The 23287-nt window shown below is 41.7% G+C and overlaps 1 pseudogene across 1 annotated transcript; it reads left to right on the forward strand.

Annotated features, from left to right (window-relative positions):
• The first annotated feature begins 5134 nt into the window (after positions 1-5134).
• Positions 5135-6057, forward strand: LOC308627867 (large ribosomal subunit protein eL6-like; annotated as a pseudogene). The gene has a single exon. The product of its transcript is annotated as a large ribosomal subunit protein eL6-like (transcript).
• The last annotated feature ends 17230 nt before the right edge of the window (positions 6058-23287 follow it).

The raw sequence follows: 23287 nt of genomic DNA on the forward strand, positions 1-23287 counted from the left end.
TGGAAAGAACAGGAGATTTCAATAGCAGTTCACTGCATTGAAATAAAGTGTTCAGCATTAGCTATGATAATGCTAGCTGCTATAATAAATGCCAAAATCTCAGGGACTTAATATAATATTTTATTTTGTGTGCACTAGAGACCCTAATATGGGTGTTCCTGACTAGCAGACAGCCTTTTGCATGCTCATTTGGGACCCAGGATAATTCTATTTTGCAGCTCTGCCCTCCTCTAGGGTCTTGAAGTCTCTGCATTCAGCACACCGATGCGGGGTATGTGTGTGAGAGAAAGAGAGAGAGAGAGAAAGAGAGTGATTAATTGCTTGGAAAAGTCTCCCTTTTACCTATATCATTGACATAACTATTAATAACTCACCTTTTCACTCTCAAAAGTGTCCAAATTTGAAGGATAAACTATATTGTTACTCTACTTATAAACCACCTCACAGATAATCTATGAGCCCACCATAAAGTTTCTCAAGGCTTACATTTTTCTCCATGGCAACTGAGAACCAATCTGAGGGTAAACACTGTAACATAAAGAAGAAAAGGTCAAGAGTGGCATATTCCATTGTACCTGACCACCATTTACTTTGTGGTCAGATACAGATACATTCTTTGAACCTTAAAATTCACTTCAGAGAAATCATGACCTTCCAGAGTATGCCTCCTCTGTGCTGTATCACAGCAGTGCCCTCAACCTGAAGAACCAGTGTCTTATATTCCAGCCTTTGCTGAATCTGCTTTGCAGCAAAGGACTGTCTTCAGAAACGTCAGTTTTCCTTTCCAAAAACAAACAAACAAAAAAGACCTACAATCTGATCTCAAATCCTTTTGTTACAGTATTGAAAACGTGCCCAAGAAGGAAATTAAGAAATTTCTTCCCAATGGTGAATTGCCACCCAACTTTAAAAATAAAAACTTTTAATTCTGAAATTATAATTATACAGACAGGGACCAGCCTGACATTTACTTTTGCTAATAGTCCTACTACATAACACAATAAACAAAGGTGCAAAGAGAATGTTTAAGACTTGAGGGCAAAGAGTTTTCAGGAACCCAAGAGAAGTTCACGAGATAGATATAGCAGAAAGCTAAAAGAAGGAAATAACCTAAAAGCCTTTGTTAGCCTCACTTGTGTAAATTTAGCTGGAGCAACTTGAAATTATACAGGAATCTCTTTGAGAAATAGTCCGCAATTCAACTTCACCAATTCAGACTGATTTGCCATGTCAATTAGTCAGGATGAAAGAGGCTTTGCCAAATGTAGATGATTTCCCCATCTAACACCTTCTCTGGTTGAGCCTTGTAACGATACTGCTAAGAGGAATATCTGATCAAATGCTTAAGCATTAACCATGTGCAAGGAAAGCCATTAAATGATTGAACATTCTGTGAATTAAACTGATTTTCTAGAAAATGAAAACAAAATTGAATCCAAGAAAAAACTATCTTAAAATCGCATTAGACGAGCAAAAACATAAAATATTTTTTCACCGGGGCTATAAAAATTAAATTAGCTAAAAGAGGAAATAAATGCTTTTGTGTTCCAAGCAGTTCCATTTATTAGGACAATAGGTACCTAAGAAGGAACCAAAACTCTGAAAAGAACTGTAATTGTTTTTGAGGATGATGCTTTGTGTAGTGAAAGGAAAGTCAGCTTTTTCTCTAAGCAACTTTCCAGGAAGAGGAGAATCATACTCAGTGGCTGCTCACAAGTGAAGAAAGGAAGGTTACAGGTAACCAGAAGTTCAGAGAAATCCACATTTGACCCCAAAACGGGCCCCCTGCTGAGGAGAGGGTGGGCAGGCTGGTTGCTTCCCCCTCACCCCCTCTCTGTCATATCATCCCTCCCAATCTTTCCATGGGTTCAGTTGCTGCTGTACATTTCTGCTTTTCACATACAGGCTGGTTCAAAATGCTGTTCTGGGCTCAGCTGCCTTTGTCAGCAGACTGAGTCATATCATGCCATGATGTCTATAAGAAAATTTTTGTTGTGCCCAGATCCTAGTTTTATTAGCCAGTAAGTACACCAGCTGCTTTAACAAACAGGATCAGATTTCAGAAGCCAGACACAATTTCAAAAGTCCAGGTCCCTCTTTTCTAAATGGTGACTCTGGGATCTGGGCTCTTTCTATCCTCCGATTCTACCATCTTCAAACCAACTGGACGGGAGCAGAGAGCAGGCTCATGGAAGATTGTGCAGAGCTCAGTTACATGATTCCTCTAGATGCACAGGGATCTGGGAAATGTAGCTTTCTTTGTACTCAGGAAAGAGAGGAGAACTGGACACTGGTGAATCCCAGCAATTTCTGCCACCCTGGATCTATTCAGAAAACACCTGTGAATGTCTTCTGCACATGAGATACTCTGTCAAGGACTAGGGTAAATGCTGAGCAGCATGCTGCACTTTGGTGATCACAGGCTTGCAGGAGAGAAAAATAGCCACGTTAATGATTACAATATAACATGATCAATGATATTAGCAGAGGGCTGAAGGAACCCCGAAAAGAAGCAAGATCAGGAAAGTTTCAGGGACGTTTGAGCTGAGTCTTGAAGGAGGGTGACAATGGCTAATGCTCTTTAATCATTTTCCACTACCCAGCACTGTTCTAAGTGCTTTTCACGTATTTACTCATTTAATCAGCACTACTCTAAAGCTAGGTAGTGTTATTAGACCAACAGATGAGAAACTGAGGCACAGAGAGGTTGAGTCACTTGCTCAGGGTCTCACTGTTTACTAGTGATGGAGGCAAGGTTTGGACCCAGGCATTCCATCTCCTGAAATGACTCTCAACCAGCCAAGTATGTGGAGAAGCAGCAGGAGTTCACCAAGGAGGAAGGATGAGGCCCCCTCTGCTGACAGGGGCCCTGTATCAGCATTCTGTAAAGTACAGCAGGTTGGGGGAGACACATGCTGTTAAGGTCTCACTACACCCTCACCACCCAAGCCAGGCAGCTATGGGAGTCACGGACAGAGTGACAGCCCAGAACCAGGATCACCACGGCAAGGCTGGGAGGATGTCAGGACACTAGGGAGATGGGCCAGACTGGAGAAGGAACACAGACCTGAATAGTAGACTGTCCTTCTAAGGCAGGGCCAGTAGCCAAGGAAGGTATCGGGAGAGGGTGATTCATTTAATAAAAAAATTATTAAGATCTTTTTAGGATAGCTCGGAGATAGAAACAACCTAAGTGTCCATCATCGGATGAAAGGATAAAGAAGATGTGGCACATATATACAATAGAGTATTACTCAGCCATAAAGAGGAACAAAATTGAGTTATTGGCAGTGAGGTGGGTGGACCTAGAGTCTGTCATACAGAGTGAAGTAAGTCAGAAAGAGAAAAACAAATACCGTATGCTAATACATATATATGGAACTTAAGAAAAAAAAAAGTCATGAAACACCTAGGGGTAAGACAGGAATAAAGACACAGACCTACTAGAGAATGGACTCAAGGATATGGGGAAGGGGAAGGGTAAGCTGTGACAAAGTGAGAGAGTGGCATGGACTTATATATACTACCAAATGTAAAATAGATAGCTAGTGGGAAGAAGCCGCATAGCACAGGGAGATCAGCTAGGTGGTTTGTGACCACCTAGAGGGGTGGGATAGGGAGGGTGGGAGGGAGGGAGACGCAAGAGGGAAGAGATATGGGAACATATGTATACGTATAACTGACTCACTTTGTTATAAAGTAGAAACTAACACACCATTGTAAAGCAATTATACTCCAATAAAGATGTAAAAAAAAAAAAAAAGATCTTATTAGGTTCAACATATATCAATCCAAGTTGAAGTTGACCCACAGCCAGAAGCTGGCAGTAGGGGACAGTGCCCTCTCCCTGTGTGCAGGTGATCCCAGGGCCGTGCAGGCTGTCATTGTTGCAAAGAAGAAAGTGGTAGCCCATACTTGATTTCCTAGGACTTCTGCTTCCCCTGCTGAGTATCCGTGCCATCAGACTCTAACCACTGCCTGGATTCCACTCAGCCCATGTGCACAGCCTCCTCTGTGTAGTAAAAGCGTGCAGTGCTCACCCACACCCAGTCTTGCTCTGCATCCTGGACACACAGGTCTGCACTCCATAGTTCCCTCACAGTTAGGTGGGGCCACGTGACTAGGTGGAGCCAGTGAAATGCGTTTCTCTCTCCTCTGGGACACCAAATAAAGAACTGGTCCCCAGTCCTTTGCCTTGGCAATGCTGGAAGCCACCTGTTGAGACAGCAGCCTAACCAGATAGACGGAATGCTGCCCAGAGCCTCGCCGACCCAACACTGGACTTTATGAAAGCAAGAAATAAGCCTTTTCTGCCTTAACTCCCTGACATTTCTGGGTTTATTTATCAATGTAGCGTAACCTGGCTAGTGTATATATTTCAAGCCTGTGCCCATCACTGGTTTTGTTTCTTCTGTTTCGACCCTAAAACTCATGCCAACCTCACTTCATTATTCAGCCAAGATTAAATCTGCTAAATCTAATCCAGTAGTACGCACATGTGGTTACTTCTTAATCAGTTATTATTTTTCACATTTTTTAAATGAAACTATAAATAAAACTCCTTGATCAACACTTGGAATGTCATTGTCTATGTCAGAATGGCCACAGAGTCTGAGCTATTTCCAAACACATCCTCCTACTCTAAGTGGGAATCTAACAGGATGAAGTTTCCAGTAATGAGGCTTGAAAACCTTGCCACCACCAGGAGAAGCAGCGGTCAGGCCAGGAGAAAGGCTGCTAACTCCCTTGCTGAAGTTCTGATTAGCCTTCCTGCAACTAGCCTACTAGTGGAGGGGTTCTTATCTGAACATCTGATTCATGAATCCTTCCTGGCCCTCCTTGCACCCCCGCCACACACACACACACACACACAGGATATTAGCAAACTGCAACACCAACATTTCCAAAAGAAGCTGTGTTCAGTGCCAGTGTGCCTCAAGTTGTGAGAAAGCAATATTCAAGAATTATTAAAGTATAAATTCAATCAGAATTAGAGAACATCTTTTGGTAAATTCCAATCTGTTTAGTTTACTTCCTTGAAAGGAGATGTATGCACATGTAGAATTCTAGCTTCAACTTGATGTCTACACATTTCAGAAAAAAAACACAGGAAAAAAACTGTCTTTTGCTCTCTTTCCCATCTTGCAAGATGGCAGGTGAAAAGGCTGAGAAGGACACTAAGGAGAAAAAACCTGAAGCCAAAAAGGCTGATGCTGGTGGCAAGGTTAAAAAGGCAAAGCAGATTAAGAAGGGGAAGCCCCACTGCAGCCGAAACCCTGTCCTGGTCAGAGGAAGTGGCAGATATTCCCGATCGGCTATGTATTCCAGAAAGGCCTTGTACAAGAGGAAGTATCAGCAGCTAAATCCAAGGTTGAAAAGAAAAAGAAGGTGAAGGTTCTTGTTACTGTCACAAAACCAGCTGGTGGTGACAAGAATGGTGGTACCTGGGTGGTTAAACTTCACTAAATGCCTAGGTGTTATCCTACTGAAGACGTGCCTCGGAAGCTGTTGAGTCATGGCAAAAAAAAAACCCTTCAGTGAGCATGTGAGAAAACTGCGCACTAGCATCACTCCTGGGACCATTCTGATTATCCTCACTGGGCGCCACAGAGGCAAGAGGGTCATTTTCCTGAAGCAGCTGGGCAGTGGCTTGCTACTTGTGACTGGGCTTCTGTCCCTCAATCGAGTTCCTCTGCGGAGAACACACCCGAAATCTGTCATTGCCACTTCCACCAAAATTGATATCAGTGGTGTGAAAATCCCACAACATCTCACTGATGCTTACTTCAAGAAGAAGAAACTGCATAAGCCCAGGCACCAGGAAGGTGAGATCTTCGACACAGAGAGAGAGAAATACGAGATTACAGAGCAGTGGAAGGTTGATCAGAAAGCTGTGGACTCACAAATTCTGAGAAGAATCAAAGCTGTTCCTCAACTCCAGGCCTACCTCCGCTCTGTGTTCGCTCTTACAAACGGAATTTATCCTCACAAAGTAGTGTTCTAAACTTCTTACAAAGAACCTAATTAAATAATTCGGTCCATTTAAAAAAAAGAAAAGAAAAAAATTGTCTTTTGATCTCTAGTACCAGTTGGGCAGTCAGACCCCAGACATAAGCAGACAGGACGGTATGCTTCTCTTCATCAAGGTTACTTTGAGAAACACACAGTAAACTGGGCTTAGCAGCAGAACAAGCTGAGAGAGAACTGGGTTCAAAAACAAAATGCACAAATTGTATAATTGCCTAAAAAGCCACAAAGTTACTTAGCTAAATTTTTAAAGGACTGATATTACTTAAAATGATAATAATCCTCACTTGACTAATTTAAATATTTTTCAAAATACTTGTACAATATTTTATTTTTCAGGGTATACAAATACAAATGGTTCACACTATCCAAGTCAAATGCCTTGAATTCCTCCCACTTCTCCTCATCCCGTTACCTCCTGCGCCTTCTCCCATACCCATTCCCAGAATTTCCTTCTCAGACATGGATGATACAATCTGGAGCTATAGGTACAGATTACCACATAATTACTACCGTATCATGTATCTTCTAAGAATTATTTTTTACATTTGCTTTCAGTTTGTAAACAAAAATCCAATTACAGGTTTTATATGTAATCCCTAATTATTATTTATAACTAGGTATACAAGCAGATGTACACTGACTGGTTTAAGTGTCTGCCCCTGGCCTTTTTCATACTCTGGTTTTTTGATCACTCACTGCACCATCAACCATCTCTTAGTCACCTGGAATTTATCTTCACGTACTTTTTTCAAAAGAGACAAATAAGTAAAACCTTGCCCAAGAGAACCAATATCACAGAAAATTTCTGAAGCTTTGTCTACCAGAGAATATAATTGTTGTTTTCACACATGAAAGACAACCTGGCTAGGTATAAAATTCTTGAATACAGCCTTTTATGAGCAAAACTCTATAGATATTGCTTTGGTATAGCTATCACAGAAGGGTACGATTCTGGAAGATTTTATCTTTCTTCTTTTGGCATTTTGGTATTATCTATTTGCTCCCCACTGAACACGTGTTGTTGTAATAAGAAAAAAATTAATAAAAACAAATAAAGTGAATAGATTTGTGATGAGCGCTGCTTATTATGTTCCCATGTTCTGCTGGACATTGAAAGGCATGTCAATAATTGCTGTTGTCAAGGCAAGAACCCAGCAATAGGCCACAGATAGATACTGATGATACAAATGAATGTTACAAATTACTGCACAGTAATTTTACAATTAACAAAAATAATAACATTGGGATTTAACATCATATTCTTTAGAAGGGAAAAAGTAGTGCATCTAGAACGCATAATGAGAAGAAAACATCAGAAGTCCTCAAACCTCTCCAGATCTTCCTCAGGCAGGACTCCAAAATCTGAAGGCCACAGGGTCTTAGAACAACTAAGCTCTAGTTCTAGCCTCCCTTAGGCTCCCAATATACAACCTCTTTATTCAGAAAGACAACACCACACCCCAAAAAAGAGACACGTCAAAACTGAGTATACTTCAGAGGAGTTCAGATGGAGAAGGACCGTAGCACAGTCGTTAAAAACACACAATTCAGGTTCCAACGACCTGGGTTTGAGCCTGACTCTACCACATACCCCATACTTGTGGGTGACCTTGAACAAATCAACTTCCGTGTGGTCCTATTTCGTCATCTGCAAAATCAAGGTAAGAATAATATCTCCCTCACTGGATTGCTGTAAGAATTGAGTTAAAATAAAACACAGTACCTGGCATGCAGGAAGTATGAACCAAGTGTTTACAATGAACAAATGAGCCACACAAAATAAGAGTTATAGGCTGACCTCCGTTATTTGACATGTCCCTCAGGAACATCTATGATCATCGAAGTGAGCATAGCACGCAATCTTCCTGCCATCCCAAATCAAACCAGTTAGGCAAGCTGAGGAAAGCTGACGGGGCTGGTTCAAGTCACAGGACTTACTGGTTCCAGAACTAGAGCCAGCTCTTCCGGTGCACTGTGCTGTTCCCTACATTCAGCCTCCAAGCTTCCCTGACACTGAGTCTGGTCTTTCAGACACAGCACCACTGTGGATCTTGTTACCGAAACACCAGGTGAAGCTCCCCTTGGTTTGCAAAATAAACAGAGAAACGGTCCTTAAAACATCCCCCCTACAAAATGAGGGAATCCTACTACACTTTTGTTAGGTTTTTTGTTTTTTTTTTTTTTGACTGTCAGAGGACAGGGGATGTTCTGTTTGTTCTTCTACCTAGGAATTGTAGATTTCTCAACTTCCTTTCTTTCAAGAGGAAGTTGGTCCAAACCTACAACTAGGAGCCCTACTTGAAGATTCAACACTGCTATTTAAAGCAATTAGAAAGAAGGCAAGAAACAGTTTTTCATTTCACTTAGCACCCTGTTGGAGAGCTAGTCTCTCAGCCTTATGGTCTCACAATTAAGTTGTTGGCACAATTAATCTAAATGAAAAGGAGGATTTTACTCTCACACCTACTAACCCACATTAGGAAAATCTATGAGGGTCAACACCCTGGAGTATCCCCCAAAGAACCTCTAAAGGGGGAGGGGGACTATAAAAGAACACAAGCTACAGAAGCTCCTCCACCACCTACCATCCAGGTGAGCCTACACACGACTTAACCTCTTCAAGCATTCTCATCTGCACAACAGAGAGGTAATAATACCTACCTCATAAAGTTGTGTGAGGATTAAATGAGAAAATATATCTACTGCGTGTATCACAGTGCCCTACATGTTAATTATGGCCTTCATTATCACAGCCAAACAAGAATAAAGACCTCTCTGCTCAAGTATGGGGTCTCCACAAGTGCTGCTATATCAAGCAATTTACAAAGTAATTATGCCAGTCCTGATGGCTTACATCTGTTTACTGGAAGAACTTTCCATGTCATAATATATAATAGGCTATTTGTATGTTCCCAGAACCAGCTCCTATTTCATTGTTTTTGTATAGCCCCTAAAACTTTGACAGGGCAGCCCTGAATCTTGCCCCTATGATGAAACACTTTCTTACAGGTCTGGTGTCTAGTTGACTTTTGACTTTATTAGTCATAGTCATGGAATCAAAGCTTGTTTGCTTCCATGGCTCACTGAGGATATAACTGGAGAAACAGCTGTGATGATAGCTTGCTGACTTTTAGGCTAAATTCAGAGAGAGGATGCATAGAAACCTCCATTTGGCTCCAGAGAATCTAGAATCCCTCAGAATTCCAGTAACAAGAGAGACACCAGATCACCCCAAAAGCCAACTGGAGCCTCTTCTAGCCTGGGGTGTGGGAAGCTCCCAAGAGCGTCAAGAAGGAAATATCTCACTTGGCTCAGCTGGACTGGCTAGTTTTGACCTCCACAGGGCGGAACAGCAGGAAAGACAGACAGGCTCACGTGCTTTGTCCTGGCTGGCTGTGAGCACAAGATCTCCAGGTGCCCTCTCTTCTGAGTGTATCTCACAACCTCTGGAATCAACCCCAGGTGCACAACAGTAGAGCTGGCAGTCAGGTGGTCCTTACCTCCTCATGCTTTTAGGGAGAGGCTAAAAAGCTGCCCAGTGGGATCTATTAGTTCTCCCATATGACAACTCCTCCCCCTGCCCTCCCTCCAGAGTTGGGTTTATTCTCAGCAAGGAACTGATGACTGAAATGGGATTGAGTAATACCTGGAAAAGGAATGAGCTGAGAGAGCGCTCACAGCCAGCCAACAAACCAAGTTCAGAGGTTCACACTTAATTCCTGTTGCCCTGTGACCTTGGCAATCTGGGGAACCCTCTAGTCAGCCCACTTCTCTCTCCTTCCTGCACCTCTGCCCATATGCTCCCTCGACCTCCACCCCCAACTCCCTGTATGCCCTTCGTTCTCTCCCTTTCTAAACAGATTCTGGAAGCGTGACAATATAGAGCAAGCCAGAAAATGGAAATACAATGCTAATCACACACACACTTCATAATTTGTAAAATAATACTTCAAATGTGATCTCCTTGGCGGCGAGACACATCCATGGTAAAGAATCTAATTCAAAGACCTAGAACAAACACATAAGATTGAAACGTTCATACTGTTTCTTATGAAAGCAAGATTGCAAGGCCCTGAGTCATATGTTCCTCTGTTTGACTTGTGTCAGAAGAGCTTTCAACCTGGAAGCTGCCGCATGGTGGGATATCACATCAGGCCAGTGATAGCTTCTCTCTGTTTTGTCTCTTTTGTCAGTGAGATAAAGAGAGGCACCAGTGCCTCCCATTCAGAAGCCCATGAAGGACCCACCGTAAGCAGAGACTCTTCTTTCCCACAAACTTTGTACTATCGAATCACAGAACAAAGGGCAGGGTCTCCCATCCTTTACTTTCATTCACTGGGGCAAGGATTCTGCCCACTTCTTACCCACTGTCTCATTTCTCACCAAAGGAGCACTTCCAAGTTGAAAGATTTATATTCTGTGAACTATTTCACTTGTCATCAGCCACGGGCTCCAGGCTCCGGGCTGCGCTGGTCAGTTCCGGGAAGGTTCCCTGAGCCTCCCTCATAGGCAAGGCCATACTGCTCCCAAGTGGCTCCTGTGGAGAAGCAGGAAGCCAGAAACGGCTGCGACTGGACCGCTTTTCAGACCCGCCGGGGCCTGCCTCGCTGTTATGAGGCCCCCCTCTGTCAACCCGGCCCTAGACCCTTCCGAGGGCCCATCCCACTGGAGAACTCGGCATCTCACGACTCCAGGAAGGCCCTAAGTCGAGGCACCAGGGGCAGTCACTCCGTATCTTTAATAAGCCTAAAAAGCTGCACGGCTGCTCTAACAAAACAAAGGCCCGAATTCAACCTGGGCATCATCACAGAAGAGTCTGTTAAGATACAACTGGAAAGAGACCCTCCCTTCCTTAAAAAAAAAAAAGGCCGGGGCGGGTGGGAGCAAAAGGAAAAAGGGGCATAAGTATTTGGAGACTAAAAACATTTGTTAGTACCTACTGCATAGGCCTCTTTGCACCCCAGAGGCAGCTCCTTACTCCTTGTGAATCTTCTTAGGGTAGTTTATGAAGGTAAGTCAGTTTTTTTTTTTTTAGCTAATTGGGCCTCTCACTGTTGTGGCCTCTCCCGTCGTGGAGCACAGGCTCCGGACGCGCAGGCCCAGCGGCCATGGCTCACGGGCCCAGCCGCTCCACGGTATGTGGGATCCTCCCGGACCGGGGCACGAACCCGTGTCCCCTGCATCGGCAGGCGGACTCTCAACCACTGCGCCACCAGGGAAGCCCCGGTAAGTCAGTTTTAATAAGTAAAATCTCCTTCAAGCTCATCCTTTTCTCAACAATGAAAAATACAATCTATCTTTATAATTAGTGTTCCCCTAACTTTGACTGTTACTGCCCCCCAAAGGGGATTGGACCCTTGTTTCTAGTCCCGTGATTGATCAGCTGTGTTCAAAGTTTAGAGCAATATCATTAACTCTCAGTTGACAGGGGAAGCTTGGTAAGAGAGCAAAAATAAGATAATCCCCCCTAAAAAAATCCTTAGGGATACCAGGCAGCCCTTCCAATACCTGAATCACCTGGGGAACTCTTAATACTGCCAAAGCCCAGGCCCAGCTCCAGACCAACTCAATCAGAACCTCTTCAGGTGCACCCAGTCAGGCATGGGTGTTTTCTGCAGCTCTGCAAACAAGGCTGAGGACCTCTCTCCTAGACCGGGGGTCTCCAATCTAGCCGCACAGAAGAAACGCCTGGGGAAACTCAGACACCCTTTCCTGGACCCCACCCCAAACCAACGGAATCAGTCTCTGGGAATGGCGCCCGAGGGTTTTGTTCAGAAGCTCCCAAGTGATTCTGCAGTTACAGTACTTGATTAAAAGATTGCATTTTTATTACAGAAAAGCATTCACAGAAAAAGTAGAGAATAAAGAAGTAAAAAAGAAATTTACTTTACACATGCATAATCCCAAATCCTACCTTCCAGAAATAACCACAGTTAATTACTTTAGCTGAGGTGAAGATGGGGGGTAGGGGGGTGGTACTGAGGGAATACGCAAGTAAAGGAAGGTGTACTCACAGTTTCCGAATTCAAGGTCCCCATCACCTTCCTAAACTCTCTCCAAGCAGTTCTGGAGGTAAGAGACTGCGCCCCGGCGTCCCGCAACAGGCAGGCGCACGGGCACGCACTGACGTGAACGCGCAGCACTGACGTGAACGCGCACGCACTGACGCACACGCGCACGCACTCATGCGTACCGGCACGCCCGCAGGCACGTTCACGGTCACATGCCGAGTCACAAGTGCAGGCACGTGAACACGAACCCTGCTTTGAAGGAGGACTGCAGAGACTCTGCCGTCCTTCTCGTTACCAAGAAGCCGTTGTATAATTTCATTTTGTGGGTGCCTAAGTTAGAAACATTTTGTTCACCAAACCAGGTTTATGAAGTGATAATTACCTCGTTTGGCCTTTTTTTTTTTTTTTTTTCGGTACGCGGGCCTCTCACTGTTGTGGCCTCTCCCGTTGCAGAGCACAGGCTCTGGACGCGCAGGCTCAGCGGCCATGGCTCACGGGCCCAGCCGGTCCGCGGTATGTGGGATCTTCCCGGACCGGGGCACGCACCCGTGTCCCCTGCATCGGCAGGCAGACTCTCAACCACTGCGCCACCAGGGAAGCCCCATTTTTTAAATTAATCATAGATTTATGTAACTCCCAATCAGAGCTGCTTTCAGAACAAAGCAACCCAGGCCCAGCACCAAGTTGTTATTATTCCCTCCAAGACAAAAAAAAAAAAGAAAGAAAAAAGGTGCTTATTGAGCCTATGCAATTTATCCTACGTCCTTTTTTTTTTTTAATTTAAGAAATTTGAAATACTATAATACAGGAAACATGTCACCACCGTTGAGAGCCTGGGGATATTTGAGAGGGAAAAGGAAACAAGATGAATAACAAATTTCCCTAGGGCGGTAGGTTAAAAGGGAGAGGAGAGCATAAGGGCAGGGATCCACTGTAATGCTACAATTGTTAGGAATTTTATTCTGCCAATAATTATGCATGAATCCTTGGGCAAATCAAGATATCGTCTATCTTCCCATTTGTAAAATGAGAGAGATCAAGTTTAAGGCAGAGTTTCTCAATGTTGACACTATTAACATCTTGGGCAGGCTACTTCTCTGTTGGGGGGTAGGGGAGGTAGCATCCTGTGCGTTGTAGGATGTTTAGCAGCGTCCCTGGCCTCTATCCACCAGATGCCAATAGCACAGGCTCACTCATGCCCCAGTTGTGAGTCAAAAATGTCTCCAGAGATCGCCAGATATCCCACGAGGGACAAAATCAACCCTGGTTTAGAACCACTGGTCTAGGGTAACTCTGAAGGTCTCTTTATTTTCAAAAATTCATAAAGTATGTGGGAAAAGCTGGGAAGATGATTGACATCTCAGGGAATGTGCATATAAAAAGCCAAAGATGAGTACATGTAGAATTATCCTGTAAAGCAGAGGTTCTCAAGCTTGGCTGAACATTAGAATCACCTGAGGAGCTTTTTAAATTCCCAGTCTCAATGTCTAACCCCTGACCAATTAAACCAGAACTCTGGGAGTTGAACAGAGTTCAGGTGTTTCCAGTGTGTAGCGGTTTGAGGATCAGTGGAGGAGAGATAGAAATAACAATATCTGTGCATCATTTCTTATGATTCTGATAAAATTTTATTTCAATCAGCAAGGAAACCAAAAACCCAATCTAGACTGGCATTTTGCAAAGCACTGGGAAACAGGTCATCTTAAATCAGGCCAATCACAAGCTTTCAATTTTTTTTTAATAAAATCCCTTGCAGCTCTGACAATCTTATTCTATTTATTTATGTTTGTTTATTTACTTATTTATTTATGGCTGAGTTGGGTCTTTGTTGCTGCACACGGGCTTTCTCTAGTTGCAGTGAGTGGGGGCTACTCTTCGTTGTAGGTGCGTGGGCTTCTCATTGAGGTGGCTTCTCTTGTTGCGGACCACGGGCTCTAGGTGCCCGAGCTTCAGGCGTTGTGGCTTGCGGGCTCTTGAGCACAGGCTGAGTAGCTGTGGCGCACGGGCTTAGTTGCTCCGCGGCACGTGGGATCTTCCCTGACCAGGACTCGAACCTGTGTCCCCTGCATTGGCAGGCGGATTCTTAACCACTGCGCCACCAGGGAAGTCCTCAAGCTTTCAATTTCAATGAGTATTTGAGTATCCCCACTTCCTGGAGAAATACTTGAGCATCCAGAGACTCAAAGTTGAAAAGCCCAGTGTCTCTGAGGAAGGTGTAGCCATTCATCCCACAAATCCTCCCATCCCTGCAGTTAGGGACCTGAGAGCACACCAACCATTCTCTCCAAACCATGACTGTCAATTGCATTTATCCTGTTCGACAGAGATTACCTGTTCCAGTTTATCAAGTAAATGACAATCACATCAAAAGAAAATGTGTGCACTCCCTGAAAGAGGAAGATACACCCTGTACTTATCTCTGTGTGAAATCAGTCTGTGTGGCAGGGCTTGGAAGAGGCCTAGAGACCCAAGCAATGAGGCAAAGCCACTACTAACCAGATTTAACATGAAAATGACATAAGCAGTTAAAAGGGGCCACTGTAAAGTGACTAAAGAATCCTCAACCATTTCCTGGGGATTCTGTGCTGATTAACTTGGTACTCTGCAAAGTGCTCACAGTTTCCTAAAAAGAAAGGAAAAGGATGCAATCCTATTTACTGTAATTTTTGCTATGCTGTTACAAAAAAATAGCAGGCAAAATTTATTGAACACTTACTCTGTGCCAGGCGCTGTGCTAAGCATTTCATATACATTATTTCATTTAATCCTCACAACAATCTGATTAGATTGGTATTATTACTAATAATTATTATTACCCCTGTCTTATAAATGAGGAAACTGAGGCTTAGAGAAGTTAAGTGACTTGCTTCCAGCAGCCACAGGAATGGAAATTAAAACTTAGGCAGTCTGACTACAGAGCCTAAGTTCTCGAGCATCGTGTAATAGGGCCTCATGAGTCTTTATTCATTTGTCAGAACATGAAATTAATGCCTTTGCATATCAGTCTTTCAATCACGGATTTCAAAATACTTTCAAAGCATACAGTATATGGGCTTATGCCTAGATATGATCCCAGTGGAGAAATGGTATGCCTGTGTTCTCCAGTATTGCTTCAAACCACCTAAACAGAATCACCTATTTAGGGAGCTGGTTTAAATGCAGGATACTAGGCCCCATCTCATGCCTAATTTGAGATGTGAAGAAGCCAGTGTGGGAATCTGCATTGTGAACTAGCTCCCCAGGTGATGTTTTTGCTCGTCGAAGCAGAAGAACCATTCCCCTAGGATTGGCACTTTCGCATTCAAAAAGCACAGTCTTGTGCCTGTGAAACTTGAGGAAAGAATATTTATCTCTTCAGAATTATAAAACAAGAAAATACAAAGATCAATTTTAAGAGCCAGAAGATTCCCAGTAAGGCAGTGCCCTTAAAGGTCCCTTGATATATTTTAACATATTCAATTTAAGACATAAACTCACTTACCCGAATACATCATACTTTGCACTGAGAATCTGCCTTCCTCTGGAGACAAGAAATCTACTTTATTAATATCACTTAAGCTGTTACTCAAAGCCTTCAAAACACACACACACACACACACACACACACCCCTACATGAATTTGAGTAAACACTGTGTAACCAGAAAATGAAATTGCTCTCAAATAACCATTATGACTTTTCTTATATGCTCACATTACAATAAAATTCAGAGTGAGAGCTATCAGTGGATACGGAAATTACAGACCATGTGTTCCTCTGCAAGATATGAGCCCTTAAGAGCTGTGATGGCGAATTATTCCTGTCTGTCTCCAGTTTCAAGCACACAGTAGGCAATTAATCCAGTCTTGTGTTAAGAAAAAAGAAAGGAAGAAAGAAAACTTCAAAAAAATCAGTGAGCAAATTAATTCCCCAATGAGAAGAAGCCTACAGGTCATCTCTCCCCCAGTGCAGCTTTTGGACAGGACTGCCCTCTGAATACAAGAGAACATGGAAGGCATTTCTTTAAGCAACTAATTTTCTCCTAGTAATGCTTTTCAAATCTTGAAGCAGTTTACAACAAAAAATAATCACCCCAACTTCTTTAGCATTCACATACAACCTAAAGTAAACCTCCAAATGAAAAATGAAAACCAGAAAAAAACATGTTGAAGAAGGAAGAGAGAAAGAAGACAGATTATCATTTTAAAAAAAAACAATAACAGTATACAACACACCAGGGATTGGGAAAAATATCAAATTTTCATTTTACAGCAATTATGTTGAGCTTGCTTCATTCTGCTATTCATGAGTTTCATATTCTTCCTCGCATTAAAACATATTTATGCTGCTGCTTCATTCCCTCCAGTCCCTGTGCAACATGAATATTCATATAGCCCCTATAGGCTGCAAATGTGTACGCGCACACACACACACACGCACACACACACGCCTATATCACACCCAAATGTTGGCCTCTTGATCCCTGGGAACTCATATGATTACAGAATTTCCAAACGGCTGCAAAACAAATGCTAGGGATACTACTACTCAAACAGCATCAGGAGAATGTATGTGTGGGGTTGGTTTCCAGCCACTGGAATAATTCTGAGTTAATGTATTCAGAACATCTTACTCAGACTTCCACATTGTCACATCAAATCATGAACATTCAGACCTTAAAGAGACCCTAGAATCATCTGCTTCCAAATCCCTCATTTTACACACAAGGAAATCAAGCTCAAAGTGAAACTGCTTGCCCATAATCAGATGATAAGTTGGTGCCTGAACATCCAATCCAGTTGTCTCTCTACTATGCCATATTGGGACCAATATTTTGCACTTAATAGACAGCTAGCTGGCAGTTCAACAAGAAAATTCATCCAGAGTCCTCTTGGTAATGACTGCAAGATCTAAATTCAATGTCTATAAATAATTGCCAATTTTTGTTACAGTTCCTGAAGAATGCTAGACTCCAATAATCAATATTAAAATTAATGAGTTCTAGCTCTTCTTTTTCGTTAACCTCTTTTTTAAGTGCTAGTGACTAATGGGAATAAAATATAAAAAAGAAAAGAGACTGTAAGGTTCAGAAAAGAGACAAACTAGATATTCCCATTCACCATATGCTTTCGCTTCATAACTCCAGCCCTGCCTATCTCTGAAGAGGTGATGCCCTCTAACACAGTGCTGCTCAAACTTACAGGTCGCATGAACCAGACAGAGTGCAGATTATGATACAGTAAGTCATGGGGACTTGAGATTCTGCGTTTCCAACAAGCTCCCACGTGACTCCGATGCTCTTGGTCGCAGGACCACACTCTGCTGTAACATTCACAGTGATCCGGCTATGGACACCATGCAAAGCAAACCAGATGGCAAAGAGTAAAAGACCAGTGAGCAGGCCCTGAAAGCAATGCTTATAATGACAGTAGCAGAGCAGGACAACTGGCCAACAAAAGTTAGTTATCAACTAATAAAATAATGTCCTCTGGACCCTAAGTCTACCTTATCTAGATGTCAATGTCAGAAAAGGCCCCCATGTCATCATTCGATGGCAGCTAAGTTGTACTTATGCAGGAGACTCATCTCTGAGAGATTAACCTGGAAGCATAAAAGGCAGCATAGGTTCTAATTCTCTGCATTAATACTCAGGAGCAAGGAATAAATGAAACCAGAGCACTTTCAGTTGCTTATAAATAACTTCCCTGACGAATACATGGAAACAGAACGGTCTTCAATCAGGAGAGTGCATCGCTGAGTCCAGCCCTATCCTTAGTTTACTGAAACAAACCAAACCATCGTGTCTAACAACTTTGCTTGGAAAATAGATTTTGTACCAGATGGACATTTATTTCAAAAAATCAAATGGGCAACTTAATTTAACCTTTCTGATTCAGTAGATCCTAGCCGTTCTATGAACATGCTTCCAACCTTTCCCCCAAGGAATTGAGTCGTAACATGGGGAGCATGACCATTTATTTGGCTTAAGGAACACATTAATTTATCTGGTTTATAGAATTTAAACATCTGACGAGTGACAGTGGGGTTGATTTTATTCATCAGCTAATTGCTTTGCCACCTGGAGCTGAAGCTTTATATATGCAGCTTATAAAAGATCTGAAAAGGATCTCAATTATTCTTTAATTTGTTCCTTGAATATAAAGTAGGAAAATCTGGCTTAATCAAACATTGTCTCAATTCTACTGGGATATGTCTAGTTACCTTATAACAAGGTAAGCTTTCATTTAATCATATGATATGATAATTCCCCACTTTCAAGCCAAGTAGCCTCTTAGTTACAATCAATTTTCCACTGAAAAAATAAACACTGTCTCTTTACTGAAATCCCAGTAGAGAAAAATAGCCCTTTTTAATGAAACCTGCTGCTAATACAACCACACTAGGAATTTCTGTGTAGGAATCCATTAAACCTCCTAATTTGACATTGCTGGCAAATTGCAGAATAAAGCGAGTTCCATGAACAGTTCTCTATATGCACATGGCCATTATTGGCACACATGGAAGAAATGGATAATGAGTGCATGCACATGCGCCCACACACACGAACACACACACAGCATTACTGGAATCTATTAAATCTCACTTAATAAATGTTTTAATCAAGTTGAGCTCTACAATTTATCTGAGGGAGAAAAAAAGAAGAGAAACTAGCAGTCATGCAATTTCTTTAATTGCAGTGAGTGAATCTGAAATGCCAGCATGTGATAGAAGGCTGCTAGAAATCCCAAGGCATAAAAGCAGTAACTGGCAGGCAACTGGGACTCCTCTTGAAATGTAGCCTTGCAACAAGCTGAAAGTTAAAATCGTAATGCCATTATTTTAATGACCTAGGGTACTGTGGGTTTAAAGCCAAGTATTTTGTCCCTATTGTACCAAGTTTACCTTCATCATCTCTGAAATGCCACACAGCTGCCAATATGAGCTAAGTCAGGGAGAACAGGGGGCCAGGCATTGCACGGGCTTCCTGGAGGAAAGCAGGTCATCATCTAGCACCCTGTCTGAGAAGAGAGGGGGAGTCTGAGGCCTAAGGCAGGTGAATGGCAGAGGTATAGGCAGACAGGTGGCAATGAACACACTGTCACTGGGAGCAGGGACTTGAGTTCAAAGGCAGGGCAGATTCCTTGTTTCCTGCAAGCAACGGAGAACTCAAACCCCTTAGGAACTCTTCTGTGTGATGAGACAAGGAACCGAACAAAACTGAGGCAAGGAGGAATGCCACAAGCACCCTAAAACAGACCAGGATATAAACAAGGGGTCTGACCATAAACAGTAACGCAAGAAAACAAGGACTGGCGCAGAGAAAAAAGTTTAGAGTAAAACCAGCCCCCTTTCTTCATTTTCCAAAGCACCTAAAACTGGGCCTTCCTTATAAGTAGTTTAAAATGTATGGATACCAACGGGGAAAGGGACGGGGGGTAGGATGAACTGGGAGATTGGGATTGACATACATACACTATTGATACTATGTATAAAATAGAGAACCTAATGAGAACCTACTGTATAGCACAGGGAACTCTACTCAATGCTCTGTGGTGACCTAAATGGGAAGGAAACCCAAAAAAGAGGGGATATATGTATACGTAGAGCTGATTCACTTTGCTGTACAGCAGAAACTAACACAACACTGTAAAGCAACTATACTCCAATAAAAATTAATTTAAAAAATTTTAATAAAAGAAAAAAAATAATAATTAATTTAAAAAAACAATGTGTAGTCCAATACAATCTTGAATGTTAGGTCTAGAAAAGATCCTAAACAATATCTAATCCATTGTACACGTGGATGACATGAGTACCTCTGATGTCTAGAGCTATGATAGCTTAGGAGATAAGAGCTTGGACTCTAAAATCAAAACCCTAACCCTATAACTCACTAGGTGTCTTGCTTTGGCCAGCTTTTGTGCCTCTGTAAAAGGAGATAATAATAATAGTACCTGTTCTATAGGTTGTTGTGAAAATTAAATGAGATAATCCATAGACAGCAATTATAATACTGTCCGGGATATGTAACAACTCAATAAATGTTGCCCTCTATTTTATTATTATTATCATCATCATCATCATCACTGTTATGAACTGAATGTCTTCCCCCCAAAATTTACATGTTGAAGCCCTAACCCCCAATGTGACTGCAATTGGAGATAGAGCTTTTAAAGAGGTAATTAAGGTTAAACGATGAGAACAGTATGGAGGTTCTCATCAAAAAATTAAAATTAGAGCTACCATAGGATCCAGCAATCCCTCTTCTGTGCATATATCTGAAGGAAATGAAGTCACTATCTCGAAGAGGTATATCCTCTCTCATGTTTGTGGCAGCACTACTCACAATAGCCAAGACATGGAAACAACCTTTGTGTCCATCAATAAATGAATGAGTAAAGAAAATGTGGTATTATAGACAATGGAATATTATTCAGCCATTAAAAAGAAGGAAATCCTGCCTTTTGTGGCAACATGGAAGGCCCTGGAGGGCATTATACTAAGTGAAATAAGTTAGACAGAGAAAGACAAATATTGTATATTCTCACTCATATGTGGAATGTAAAAAACCAAACTCAAAGAAATGGAGAGTAGAATGGTGGTTGCTAGGTGCTGGGGAGGAGGCGGGTAGAAATAGGAAGATGCTGGTCAAAGGGTACAAAGTTCCAGCTATAAGATAAATAAGTTCTGAGGATCTAATGTACAGTTTGGTGACTATAACTAACAATACTGCATTATGTACTTGAAAGTCATTAAGAAAACAGCTCATAAAAGTTATCACCACACACACACAAAATGGTAATTATGTGAGGGGATAGAGGTGTTAACTAACCTTTTGTGGTAATCCTTTCACAATTTATACATGTATAAAATCATCACATTGTACACCTTAAACTTACATATGTTATATATCAATAGTATCTCAAAATAACTGGAAAAATATTTTTAAATATGGATAAAATTATGTGCCCTCTGGAATCTGCTGCAGGTTAATTGCATGGAAATGAAATCAGATTTTGATGAGTTGATACTTTTTGAGGCAAGGTGATAGATACCTAGGAGATGGTTTTTCTAGTCTTTCTGGTTTTGTAGGGTTTTTTTAAATTCAGAGCAAAATTATAATAAAAATAATATATTCACACTTTGCTGTACACCTGTAACTAATACAACATTGTAAATCAACTATACTCCAATAAAAAAATATTTTTAAGTTGGCTTTAATTAAAGATTTGGCTTTAATAAACACCAAAAAAAAAGTATCCTCAGCTCATTGTTCGCATCACAATGCTTAAAAAATAAAACAGTACAAAAATTTTTAAAGGTTAAATGAGGTCATATGGGTGTACTGTAATCCAATATGACTGGTATCCTTATAGGAAGAGGAAAAGACACCAGGGAGCACACACACAGAGAAAAGACCATGTGAGGACACAGCATAAGGTGGCCATCTGCAAGCCAAGGAGAGAGGCCTCAGGAGAAACCATCACTGCCAACACCTTGATCTTACACTTCCAGCCTCCAGAACTGTGAGAAAATAAATTCCTGTTATTTAAGCCACCCAGTCTGTGATATTCTGCTATGGCAGCCCTAGAAAACAAATACAGTCCCTATCATTATTATCTGGTCCAAGTCACACTGCCAACTAAGGCAGTGGCAGGATGAGGACCCAGCCTCAATGCTTTTTCCATCAGCTCCCCCTCCCACGTTATTTCCCCAAATTCCCTATTGGGTATCTTACCCTAAAACATTAGTTTCTTATCTGGTTTTAAGAGGCTAAGATATTATTCAAGAAAACATAGGAAGTGTAAGAAACGTGAAACTCTGGAAGAAAATCAAATGTCTCAGTCTCAAGGAAAGAAACCAGTTCTGAAATGCATGCCCTCTGCCTCCCCTCCCGCCACCCAGTAAGCTCCGACAGGTCCAAAGCAGCTGTATTGAGGAAGCCTGAAGCCGAGGGCCCCCAGGTCACAGGCTAGCTCCAATGCACAGGTGGTATCTCCTCACCAGAGCAGGAGCATTCCAAGGAGCCTGACTGGACCTTGATCCATAACCAGACTTCAAGTCACCTCAGTGGCTGCCACAATAGTCTTGCCTTTCTGCCCCACCTGAAGCACCATACAGGTTAAAAGACTCCAAATATAGACAGGGCATATTGTTCCACAGCAGTTTTGCCTCCTTTATAAAATGAACGGACTCAGTCATCAAGGTTTCCAATACCACGGATGGAAAAATAGGATGTACAACCCATTAAAAGTTCACCAGAATATACAGAATGGATAGACATCAAGGTCCTAATGTATAGCACAGGGAACTATATTCAATATCCTGTAATAAACCATAATGGAAAAGAATGTGAAAAAGAATATATATATGTGTAACTGAATCACTTTGCCATACAGCAGAAATTAACACAACATTGTAAAGCAACTATACTTCAATAAAATAATTTCTTTTAAAAATCCACCAGGAATCAACAAATGGTGCTGGTACAACTACATTGCCGTGTGCAAAAGAATGAAGCTGGACCCTTCCCTCACACCATACATACCATACCTTTCTAAAACTATGAAAGTCTTAGAAGAAAACACAGGGATAAATCTTCACAGCCTCAGATTTGCCAATAAATTCTTAGATGTGACATCAAAACCATGAGCAACAAAAGGAAAAATAGATAAATTAGACTTAAAAATTAAAAGTGCGTCAAACGGTACTATCAAGAAAGTGAAAAGACAATTCACAGAATGGAAGAAAACATTTGCAAACCATATATCTGATAGAGGATTAAATCTAGAATATATAAAGAACACTTACAGTTCAATAACAAAAAAGACAACCCAATTTAAAAATTGGGAAGAGATCTGAATAGACATTTTGCCAAAGAAGCTATACAAACGACCAATGAGCCCATGAAAAGATGATCAGCATCAATAATCAGCAAGGAAATGCAAATCAATATCACAATGAGATACCACTTCACACCTACTAATATTGTGATAATAAAAAGTATGGACAGTAATAAGTATTGGCAAGGATGTCAAAAATTCTGAAAACTCATACACTGCTGGAGAGAGTATACCATAGTGCACTTTCTAAAACAGTCTGTCAGTTCCTCAAATGATCAAGCATATAGTTACCATATGACTCAGCAATTCCACTCCTAGGTATCTACCCAAGAAAAATAAAATATATGTCCACACAGAAAGTTGTACATGAATGTTTATAGCAGTATTATTCATAACAGCCAAAAGGTGGAAACAACCCAAATAT

Source organism: Mesoplodon bidens (genome assembly GCF_964165515.1).
Source record: "Mesoplodon bidens genome assembly, chromosome: 14".
NCBI classification, from domain to species: Eukaryota; Metazoa; Chordata; class Mammalia; order Artiodactyla; family Ziphiidae; genus Mesoplodon; species Mesoplodon bidens.